The sequence below is a fragment of the Neoarius graeffei genome, chromosome 15, assembly GCF_027579695.1.
Source record: "Neoarius graeffei isolate fNeoGra1 chromosome 15, fNeoGra1.pri, whole genome shotgun sequence".
In the NCBI taxonomy this organism is placed as follows: Eukaryota; Metazoa; Chordata; class Actinopteri; order Siluriformes; family Ariidae; genus Neoarius; species Neoarius graeffei.
Genome location: NC_083583.1, coordinates 51,357,959 through 51,370,794, shown reverse-complemented (window position 1 = coordinate 51,370,794; position 12,836 = coordinate 51,357,959). Strand labels below are relative to the sequence as shown.

Here is a 12,836-nt window from a genome sequence, read left to right as displayed (position 1 = left end):
TCAGTAGAAGATCCTTTGCCGAGTATATACACGTGCTAAAATGCTTCTACAGGCTATTCTCTTATTCTAATACCCTGTAATATTCCCATATGTAAATACTAAAACGAATAATAAATTGATTCCTCTAATCGGATGGCACTGAAGTACAAGATACCATGACTGAAGATGCATTAGGTTGTGTGGTTACCTCTGGGTAATATTATTCGTAAGCATGGTATCAGTTTCCACCGTTATGCTGATGACACACAGTTGTACGTTTCAGCAAAGCCAGATGAGATGAAAGACAGCAGCGTAATAAAATTAAGGAACGTGTAAAGGACATTAGACAATGGATGCTTATTCATTTCCTTCTAAATTCTGACAAGACAGGAGTACTTGTACTTGGGCCACATGCAGCTAGGAGTCAGCTTTCTGATTACATCGCAACTCTGGATGGACTTTCAGTTTCATCTTGTGCAGCAGTAAAAGACCTTGGTGTGAATATTGACTCCAGTCTTTCATTTGAAGCTCACGTAGATAATATCACTGGGATTGCCTTCTTTCATCTCAGAAATATTACCAAGATAAGAAATATATGTCACTACACAATGCAAAAAAAAAAAAAAAAACACCACTAGTTCATGCCTTTGTTACCTTAAAGTGCATATCCTGGACCAATTTCAGGGCTGTGAAATAGAAATGACAAAATCCGAGGAAACAATTTTAGCAGGGGGTCTGGGGGGAGCTGAACAGATTTTGTGTATATTGATAGATCTGAAGCATCTCCTGAAAGCAAATATTTTCTCAACCATGCCATTTAATTTGAACTGTTTATTATTATTATTATTATTATAAATTGAATATATAAATGTGAACAAGATGGGCTACCTGGTAATCTATAGTTCAACAGCTTCAATTTCACCAATTCCGCATGTTTTTTTCCTTTAACATGGTCAACCAAACGCGTTCTTCCACCAGAACCGTACTTCACATCCTGATGGCACAAGATGCAGTAAGCTTTCCCCGGTTCTTTTATCTTCCATATGTGCTCATTCTGGGCGGTACGGTGGTGTAGTGGTTAGCGCTGTCGCCTCACAGCAAGAAGGTCTGGGTTCGAGCCCCGGGGCCGGCGAGGGCCTTTCTGTGTGGAGTTTGCATGTTCTCCCCGTGTCTGCGTGGGTTTCCTCCGGGTGCTCCGGTTTCCCCCACAGTCCAAAAGACATGCAGGTTAGGTTAACTGGTGACTCTAAATTGAGCGTAGGTGTGAATGTGAGTGTGAATGGTTGTCTGTGTCTATGTGTCAGCCCTGTGATGACCTGGCGACTTGTCCAGGGTGTACCCTGCCTTTCGCCTGTAGTCAGCTGGGATAGGCTCCAGCTTGCCTGCGACCCTGTAGGACAGGATAAAGCGGCTACAGATAATGAGATGAGATGAGATGTGCTCATTCACTATCGACTTTAAACTCCAGCCATCGCCAATTCCATGGATTTTTGATGCCGTTTTCCTTGTCAAATGTTTTCGATATCGTCGGTCTCACCGTCCTCCCTCTGAACGATGTCCCTCCATGACACGGACATACCGCGAAATTCTCCTTTTCAAAACTGTTGATATCGAAAGTGTGTTTAAAGAGCACAAGATTCGCGCTGTGGTTTGTAAGCATGGCGCAAATGCTGTAAACCGGCCTGTCATTGTCGCAAAAGAAACCTACCCCCCCATTTTTATTGCAAAATTAGATGATTTACTAAAATGATATTTTTGGCGGCCAAATTCGCGGAATTCCACGGATTTTTCACAGCCCTGCAATTTAGTGGGGTTTTTTTTATATATATATGAAAGTATGTCCCTTTACACACTCACCCAGAAGGGTAATTTTGCACAAGGCCATCTGTCTACAGCAGAAAAAAATAAAATAACACGCGTCTGGAAAAATCCCAAGGGAGTCTGGAGCCAGACTCGTGACGTCACGTGCGGAAGCGCCAGCAGGCTGCGCGAGCTTTGCACGGTTTCAGTGCACAGCCTGTGTAGACCAAGTTTAGCAGCGAGCGATTTTGCACTGAGATATGGAATTGTCACCTGAGCTTCTAAACCCATGGATTCATGTATCAATGCTCATCTATCTATTGTTACATAAATCATATTTTTTCTAATTACTATTATGTATTTATATATTTCTTCATTTAGAAGAGTACTGGCTACTGTAGGAGAAAGATTTCATAAGCTACACACGTGGAATTGGCTAAGCAGGGTTGTATAAACATTTAATATGTTTGACAGGTCCCAAGATCTCAAGCCCTGACACGCATATCCCTTGATACATGTGAAGTAAGTGTATTATCGCCCAGCGCTTTCGTGTTGTTTACTTTTGTGTGTGTCAATAAATAACATTATCTGTGTACCACACAAACACAGGAGCACCTAATTTAGAGTATAGTCTCTCTTATTTCTTACCCTGGCAACAGTCAACTGGTGAATTGTCGATTTTCTTGGTCTTTTTCTCGGCTCTGCTTTGGTCCTCGGCTTTTTCCGGGTGCTCCGCACGAAGCGCTCCCATTTCTCTCTCATTGTCCGGTCTTTTGGGAAACGATGAGTACTAATCCCATCATGATTGGTGTTGCTACACCCTCCTATGACACATCTGTTAACCATTTTAATAATTATGCGATAACGTTGAAGAAATTTGCAGAAAACCACCAGGTCGTTTTCTCATAAACAAACCAGCGCTGATGTAGGATTCAGAAGGAGGTGTCCTACAGATGACGTCACGAAAATCAATGTTTCCCAGGAAATCCAAATGCCAAGTTTTTTCAGAGGCGGACCAATTCGCCTCAAATAGCTTGATTTCAACTGAATTTTTCTGGTATTGCGCAAGGTAAAAAAAAAATTGCAGAAAATGCAAACTGTTACAGATATTTGACCGAAGTTTAATATAAAATAAGAGAATTACATTGATCTTGCTCCTAAATATACCCAAGATGTGCACTTTAAGGTTGGATTATTGTAATGCCTTACCGCCTGGATGTTCCAATAAGTGCATAAACAAACTCCAGTTAGTCCAGAATGCAGCAGCAAGAGTCCTTACTAGAACTAGAAGATATGACCACACCACCCTTGTCTTATCAATATTGCATTGGCTCCCAATCAAACTTCGCACAGTTATGGAACAGCCTTCCAAGTAGTGTTTGGGACTCGGACACAGTCTTAGTGTTCAAATCTAGGCTGAAGACATTTGTTTTGTCAAGCCTTTTGTTTATAGCTTATTAGATAAAGGAGTACATCTGGAAGGTTCTCAGGCATAAAATACTACTATTGGCCTATAAAGCACTAAATGGTCTCGCACCACAATACCCGAGTGAACTTCTGGTCCTTTATGACCCGCCATGCCTACTTGGATCAAAAGGTGCAGGCTATTTGTTGGTACCTCAAATAGCAAAGGCTACAGCAGGGGACAGAGCCTTTTCTTACAAAGCCCCACAGTTATGGAACAGCCTTCCAAGTAGTTTTTGGGACCCGAACAGAGTCTTAGGCTACATCCACACGACAACGGCAACGAGATGTTATTTAAAAATATATCGCGTCCAAATGGGCAACGATCAGTAAAATATCAGGTCCATATGGCAACGCAACGCTTGCTGAAAACGATGCAATACACATGCCACACCTCTAGGGGCGCTGTAAGACGGTCCCTTTGGAGACACCAGAACAATAGAAGAAGTAAGGACGCATGCGCATAAACTATTATGCGCGAGACTTCATATTAGCCACAAAGTCAGGAAAATCTGTTCGTAAAATTACATTATAATGACCAAATACAATGAAAAGTATTTTTCCAGTCTCACCTGTGAAAGGTAATCCCATGTGATCTCATTTAGACGGTAAACCTGTTGGTACAGTTAAACGCAGCACATGAATCTTTATTCTCCGCTTTGACCTATCCAATATGGTGGCGAGGATGACGTATGATTCTACGCGGAAGGCGGCGTCTTTAATGGTCCGGAATAAATTGAATGCTACACGTTGATGGATTAATTTGTTGTTTCTCACCCGTGAAAGGTAATCCCATGTGATCTCGTTTAGACGGTAAACCTGTTGGTACAGTTAAACGCAGCACATGAATCTTTATTCTCCGCTTTGACCTATCCAATATGGCGGCGAGGATGACGTATGAATCTACGTGGAAGGCGGCGTCTTTAATGGTCCGGAATAAATTGAATGCTACACGTTGATGGATTAATTTGCTCTTCTACGCCCTTTTTGAGGAATGTATTGTAGGACTTAAACCAACATCTGAAGAGGTGAGATCGCTCCTTTTTTTCCCTATTTTGCTGGCGGGATTGACTCTGCCCTAAGGGCTATTCTCTCTCCCTCTCACTTTGCACCATTACACAATAAATATTCACAGTGAAAATATTTTGTAAGCGCGTTTCATGAACCAAGTTATAGGATTTGTTGACAACTCGCATCGAGTTCGTTACACTTCTACCCGGCGTGAAGCGCACACAGTCATGTGGTTGTGACGTCATCGTAAACAAATCCGTTCTACTCATCCAGACGACTTCACAACGGCAACGTTGCCAGATCTTTCCACTCTGGAACCCGTTCTCAAAAAGATTGCGTTTTGGGCACCCAAAACGCCGGTGCCGTGTGGACGCCAGGCCTAAACGATAAGCAATTGTATCGGAGTCACCTGAATCTGTTGCCGTGTGGACAGGGCCTTAGTGTTCAAATCTAGGCTGAAGACGTTTGTTTTGTCAAGCTTTTTATTCGGTAAAAGGAGTAGATCTGGAAGGTTCTCAGGCATAGAGTGTGTTTTTGCGAAACTGGGATGTGTAGATGCTGTCACGCCCCCCCATTCTCACGCATTCATTCAGGTTTGTTGACTGTGTAGAGGCTGGCTGCTTTATGTCCTATATCCTCATGTCTGTGTCACCTTCTGGTTCTCCCTTTTAATTATGCTGTCATAGCCAGTTTTGTTGGAGTCCCTGCTTGCACTCAGCACACAAAGTACACTGTTCTTAACCATTACAGGACAATAAGCAGACCCAACAGTCTACAGACTCCTTGCACATCACGTGGTAATTTCACTTGGGGTTCAAACGGACACCGTTTTTCATATAAGCAAGGCTTAATCTGTCTTCAATATGGTTCGTTTTTGCGCTGCTTTTGGTTGTTCAAATCAAGAAAAAGATAAAAAGGTATGACCGTCTCCACGCTATCAAGAAAAATGTTAGAGAAGTAAATGCTTCAAGAGCAATGAAAAAATGAGTGGTTAAAGAGAATAGGACAAGAGGAGCTAAGCCTGAAAACGCCAGAGAAATTCGCGATTGTATTTAAAATGTATTTAAAAATAAAGTTGGAAGTGAGTATGGAAGAGTTTGCTTAAGAATCTCATTTTATGACGGGAGTTCATGTGGCAGCCGCATGGAGTAGACGCAACGCGCACGTGCTCCTTTCAAACTTTTTCACTCCTTCAACCATTTATTTCACAACCAAAGGATTGAAGAATTTGTGCAATTATTTTATTTCACTCGCACCTACTTTAAAATGGCTTCAAAGAGTGGCAAAGGCGGAAAAAAGGACGATTCGTCGACTAGCTTAACGATGGAGGCTATCTATCTCGGCGCTACTGAACCAGCACCGCGAGGCATTAGCTACAGACTTCAGGTCCTCTTTCAGCTTGCTGGAAACGAAATTCGACCAAGTTCGGTCCACTGTAGAAAAACATGGCCAGGGTCTGAGTTCACTCGAGCTTGTTTCTGAGGACCTAAGCCAGCGCATCAGTGAGCTGGAAAATGTCTGCTCCAGTCTCCGTGAAAGTAACTCCAAGCTAACCGCTAAAGTCGTCGATCTGGAAGGACGGAACAGACGGCAAAACCTACGCATCCTTGGCCTAGCGGAGACTACTGAAGGAGGGCGACCCACGAAATTCTTCTCTGATCTGCTGTGTGAGGTTTTTGGGAAGGAGATGCTTTCCTCCCCGCCGGAGATCAATAGAGCCCACCGTTCACTGGCACCCAAACCAGCCCCGGGACAGAGACCGCGGCCGGTCATTCTTCGGTTTCACCGTTACCAGATAAAAGATCTGATTCGTGAGGCTAGACGGAGGGGGAAACTGGACTACCGCGGCCAGCAGATCCGTATTGTGGAGGATTACTGCCCAGAAGTTTTGAGCCAGCGCGCCGAATACAGGGAAGTAATGACGGAGCTTTACAACCGAGGACTCAAGCCCTCACTACTGTACCCTGCTCGACTCCGGATCACACTTTCCAGCGGGGAGAGGAAGCGGCTGCGATCGGCAGATGAGGCACGGAGATATGTCGACAGCCTCCCAAGTGTTTCGCGCACATCATAAAGGACTGCTTAGTGACTGTGGCTGACGGATTATTGTGGCTCTTAACTACTTTGTTTGGCCGCTGTCGTACTTTGTTTTTCCCCTTATTTCTGGCGGCGAGGTCTTTCTGCCTCCGCCGTCAGAGTCGAGGTTACCATGACAATTAAAGCAGCGGCGGTGTGAGTATCTTCCTCCTCTTTAAACTTAACGGACTATTCTATCGTGGTAGGAATAACACTGTAAAGTTCACTGGTATTTTTTTTAAGTAACCATTTATATGTGTAGTCATGAGACCCATTGGGGCGCTGCTTTTCCTCCTATAGGGTTGGGTTCTTAAAAAGACATGTTAACATAGGAGTGTAGTTTATGTTCTGAATAATAACGCGGGAGCTGAAGATGGTACCGCAGGAAGAATTCTGTTCGGTGGATAATGGAAGTTTTGAAGAGCTTGCTGCTATGTTATTTGGCAGCCGTTTTGTTGTGGGAAGGCGGGGGTGGTTTTTTCAGAACCTACACTGTTTTGGAAGGCTGTAAAAGCCCTGGCCGCGCACACACTTTGTGTTCTTTTGAGTTTATTATGTTATCTAGGGACCGATACTTGGAGTATTGATACCACCTGTGTTTACGGTACCTACCCATCATCTGTTAGGGAGAATGGCTAGTCCCTTACATTTTCTGAGCTAGAATGTCAAGGGTTTAAATCACCCTGTTAAAAGGAGAAAAGGTTTTTTCACACATCAGGCAATTTGGAACAGCCGTTGCTTTTTTTTTTTTACAAGAAACACACATTCGTGGTTCTGACAATTCACATCTGATGTCGCGGTGGGTGGGGCAGCATTTTCATTCTACTTTTCAGGCTATGGCTACGTTTACATTAGACCGTATCTGTCTCGTTTTCTTCGCGGATGCACTGTCCGTTTACATTAAAACGCCGGGAAACGGGAATCCGCCAGCGTCCACATATTCAATCCAGATCGTGTCAGCTCCGGTGCTGTGTAAACATTCAGAATACGCGAATACGCTGTGCTGAGCTCTAGCTGGCGTCCTCATTGGACAACGTCACTGTGACATCCACCTTCCTGATTCGCTGGCGTTGGTCATGTGACGCGACTGCTGAAAAACTGCACGGACTTCCGCCTTGTATCACCTTTCATTAAAGAGTATAAAAGTATGAAAATACTGCAAATACTGATGCAAATACTGCCCATTGTGTAGTTATGATTGTCTTTAGGCTTGCCATCCTTCCACTTGCAAGTAATAAGTGATATGCGCTGGGATCACACACACAGCGGCTCAGTCCCGAATCGTGGCTCGTGCACTTCACTCGCGCGCTCTGTGAGCTGCGCAGGGCCGGAGTGCGCACCCTCCAGAGGGCACTCGCTGTTCAGGGCGGAGTGATTTGGAGCGCAGGATGCCTGCGGAGCCGAGCGTATCCGTGTATTGGTGTTGCTGTGTGCACGGCTAACGGTTTTAGTGTCAACGCGAATCGTTTTAAGAACGTTAATCTGATGATCCGCTGATTCGACGTAATGTAAACGTAGCCTAAGGCCAGAGGGGTCTCCATTCTTATTAACTACAACAGACCCCTTCGTAGTAAACGTCATTCATACGCAAGAGGAAATTGCGCGCGCAGCCTGGACTCAAAAAAGACTCAGCGATGCCTAGTTGTTGTGTTGTCGGGTGTCAGAATCGTAGCAGTGATGGGGTTAAAATGTACAGAATTCCAGCAGGATCTCACCCATTCCAAAAAAAAAAAAAAATCGCCGACGTCTATGACTACAAGCCATCAAACGTGTAGACTGGGACGAAAGCACCATCAAAAATGCACGGGTTTGCAGCACCCACTTCATCACAGGTAAGATCAGGCTATTTATTAAATATTTCTTTTTTATTCTTTCTAGTCTTCGTTTATTGATGTAGCAAAATACTTTGGTAACGTTTGTCTGATTAGCTGGGTCATAGTTACACAATATAATGAATATTGTTAGCATGTTAACTTAGCTTTGCATGCAGTTTTGTTTGTAGGAGACGTCTCGCTTGACTCAAGCAGTCCAGATTTTGTGCCATCATTATTTGTGTATGCCGAAAATCACAATTTTAAAGCAAGGATGGAAAGGTAAAATTGTGTGCCCTCGCTCTAAATGCCAACTTACGTTGACTGCTCTAACCTACTGTAGCTCCCGCCCCGTTCAGTTTCATTTCTGCTCTCTGCCTCTCGCTTTTTACGCAGCTCTGATTTCTCTTAGCTGCACTCTTTACACTATCATTCCTTTCATGCCATTACCTCCTGCAAATTGCTGCTTAGTGTTGGGATTTGCTGTTGTAGCTAAAGCCACATTGCCATCACATCACTGGCATAATTTGATTAAAACAAAATGAATATGAATGTCCCATTGTTAATCAAGTTGTACATGCCCGCACATGACATAATCATATGCGTCTAAAGACTTGTAGGCACGAAGTTTTTCGTGGGTGTACACTCAAGTCTTGTCAATAAGGTACGAGTATATATCTGGCCATTGTATACCAGGGAACTTACTAACATCGTCCGTCCACTCTTTAATTAAATACGGATCCGGTAGGCGATGTCCACTTGTTAGAGTTAAAGGATATGGGACATGAAACATAAATGCACGCTATATCAGTTTCTTTCCATTAAAAATATGAATTAATTGCATCAACAAATACAAAATCATCTATTAAATTCAGCAAAATCGTTATATTCGTGATGATTATATGGCATTTCTGCTCGACTTCCGATATGCATTTTTTGCAACCGGAAGAGCCGCTGTCACGTGATCATACGTCACAAAAACATTCGGGCACAGCACAAGCGGGTAGATGAATGGAGAAGTGGATGACAAGAAAATTGTTTTTATAGTCTTTAAAGTACATTGGACATCATACATAAGTGTCTCTTTAAAGAACGTTTTTATACTCTACTAAATCATGTGAAAGAGCGCTTGATGCACTGGTCACCACTGTCTACATCCCTGGTGGGCCGGATCAACTCTTAAAATGAACATCCTCCCTAAATTTTTATATCTCTTTCAATCTATACCAATCTTTATTCCCAAATCTTTCTTTGACTCATTGGACTCAATCATAGCAGCCTATATATGGAGGGGCAAGCGCCCTAGACTAAATAAAGTCCATCTTCAAAAATCCAAAAAAGATGGCGGTATGGCACTGCCTAATTTCCGTCTTTACTACTGGGCTGCTAATATACGCTGCATTACTTTCTGGTCGCACTTTCTCGATCGAGCGGACTGTCCGACATGGGTGAGGATGGAGTTGAGTTCGGTCCGAAATGTTTCCATTTTGGCTCTGCTTGGGTCGCCGCTCCCTCTCCCCCCAGGTAAATGGACTGATAGTCCGACGGTTTGGCACACAATGAGGGTGTGGGCTCAGTTCAGGAAGCATTTCGGTTTACATGATTTCTCTCTCCTTAGTCCTATTCTGTCCAACCCTTTCTTTCAACCCTCTCTATCTGATTCTGCATTCCAAGAGTGGCATGGGGGGGGGGGGGGGGGTATAGAGAAATTTAAAGATCTTTTCATTGGTAATAGCTTTGCATCATTCGCACAACTGTCTGAAAAGTTTAGTCTGCCAAACACTCATTTTTTCAGATACCTGCAGGCAAGACACTTTCTCCATTCTCAGACAGCTAGTTTCCCTGGGGCAACTACTGCGACCACCGCCGACATGTTACTTGGTCTACATCCATCGCGCAACGGGTTAATATCGGTCATTTATGACAAACTGATTTGGCATAAAACAGGCTCCTCTGGACAAAATTAAAACTGCTTGGGAGCAGGATTTAAACTTTCAACTGTCAAACGATGTATGGGATTCCATTCTCAGGCTGGTAAATACATCTCTCTGTGCACGTCACTGCCTGTTACAGTTTAAGGTGGTGCACAGGGCTCGTATATCTAAAGCCAAACTATCTCATATGTACTCAGACATTGATCCTTTATGTGATAAAAGTAAGAGAGGTGAGGCCTCACTTATTCACATGTTTTGGACTTGTCCAAGCCTGGAAAGATACTGGAGAGATATGTTTTCCAAACCTTGTCCCTTATTCTTAATCTTGAGCTAGAACCCAGTCCACTGATTGCCCTTTTCGGCACCACTGGTGAAGATGGCACGCGCCTCACTCCAACCAAAAGCCGCACGCTGTCCTATGCCTCGCTTTTGGCTAGGCGTGCGATTCTATTAAGGTGGAGGGATGCTGCCCCGCCCATACACGCACAGTGGTTAAGTGACATCGTGTCCTGTCTAGACCTCGAAAAGATCCGCTATTCAGTTTGTGACTCGAGCAAGAAGTTCCAGAAGGTATGGGGACCTTTCCTGAAATACTTTGAGAACCTTAAAGGAGTACGCCACCCCCAAGTGAAATTGAGTCAGTCCCTGCAGTCCCTAGAGTTGGATGAGTGAGCCAAAGCGTTTTGTAGCCGACCCAGCCATTGTCCTGATCTGGAAACGTCCCGGTTAGCTTTAGGTTAGCGTAGTCGCTGTAATCTGGCGTGTCCAGCTAGCATTGTCGTTGCAAAAGTGAATCAAATAACTCAAGATTTTTTATAATTATTTCTCATGACCTGTACATTCACATCGAGTACACACATCAATGCAAATTAACACGAAGGGATTTACTAGACCAATTTATATCTGGAACTATTTTCGGCCACAGCACAGGCAAAGCACCGCTGCAGGCGCAAAGACACCATGCAGCACCACAACTTCCGTCAATACACCAGTGTTACCAGGGAAACCAGGGTTTTCAGGTGCTGCGTGGTGTCTTTGCGCCTGCAGCGGTGCTTTGCCTGTGCTGTGGCCGAAAATAGTTCCAGATATAAATTGGTCTAGTAAATCCCTTCGTGTTAATTTGCATTGATGTGTGTACTCGATGTGAATGTACAGGTCATGAGAAATAATTATAAAAAATCTTGAGTTATTTGATTCACTTTTGCAACGACAATGCTAGCTGGACACGCCGGATTACAGCGACTACGCTAACCTAAAGCTAACTGGGACGTTTCCAGATCAGGACAATGGCTGGGTCGGCTACAAAACGCTTTGGCTCACTCATCCAACTCTAGGGACTGCAGGAACTGACTCAATTTCACTTGGAGGTGGCGTACTCCTTTAAGTTGGATTGAGATATCCGCCCCTCTTTCCTTTCCTTTTTTTTCTCAGTTACAGTGTCTATCAGTCATTGTCTAAATTTGCCACCTCCTAATTATTTACCTTTATTTTTTATCTATTCGTCCCATTTGTGTGTTTATTTACTTATTTTACTTTTATTCTTATTATTTATCTTGCGACTCAATACTTGACTTCCAGCAGTTCCCTACAACACTCCAGGAATAATACTCCTCAGGAATCATGGTTTGTAGGTGTGGCTAGTGGGAGGGGAGGGATGCTTATGTTAAATTACTCTGAAAAATTTACAATGTATGAGCACGTATGTACTGTATATGTGATACATGTAAAATTCAATAAAAATATTTGAGTAAAAAAATATCTCTCTCATTTTATTTTTTCTGCTTGCATTCATGTTAGCTTCTTCATGAAAGTGTTTGATTTTCTTACAGGTGAAGCAGCTTCCTTATTCTACATGGAAAACCCAGATGGGTTTCAAACAACTCGGACATAACGCAGTTTAAAAAAAAAAAGCCACAAGGAGCGACATGCATGATATATACACTACCATTCAAAAGTTTGGGGTCACCCAGACAATTTAGTGTTTTCCATGAAAAGTCACACTTTTATTTACCACCATAAGTCGTCAAATGAATAGAAAATATAGTCAAGACATTTTTCTGGCCATTTTGAGCATTTAATCGACCCCACAAATGTGATGCTCCAGAAACTCAATCTGCTCAAAGGAAGGTCAGTTTTATAGCTTCTCTAAAGAGCTCAACTGTTTTCAGCTGTGCTAACATGATTGTACAAGGGTTTTCTAATCATCCATTAGCCTTCTGAGGCAATGAGCAAACACATTGTACCATTAGAACACTGGAGTGAGAGTTGCTGGAAATGGGCCTCTATACACCTATGGAGATATTGCACCAAAAACCAGACATTTGCAGCTAGAATAGTCATTTACCACATTAGCAATGTATAGAGTGGATTTCTGATTAGTTTAAAGTGATCTTCATTGAAAAGAACAGTGCTTTTCTTTCAAAAATAAGGACATTTCAAAGTGACCCCAAACTTTTGAGCGGTAGTGTATCCTGAAAGAACAGAAAAAGATTAAGAGCAGAGAGCGCTGGAGCTTTGTTTCTGTTATCAGAGGAACCCGGTCCTGTGTAAAACGTCACCATGGAGCCAGAGTGTAGTAATGAACCTCCAGTTCAAGAGTGTTCTACGCAAACACACTGAACTTTACACCAGCTGCATGCATGTGAAATAGAAATAAAAATCGACTAAGGCAGGGAAAACTATTTTGGATAAAATTATTATTGTCCGTTACACACTTAACCTGTGTGACTCAGTAAGACCTTTTGAATAGAGAATAAATGAA

At 43.1% G+C, this 12,836-nt stretch overlaps 1 protein-coding gene across 1 annotated transcript in view; it reads right to left on the bottom strand.

Annotated features, from left to right (window-relative positions):
• Positions 1-12,836, bottom strand: part of ttll7 (tubulin tyrosine ligase-like family, member 7) — a 184,839-nt gene that overhangs the window by 116,206 nt on the left and 55,797 nt on the right. The window lies entirely within an intron of this gene.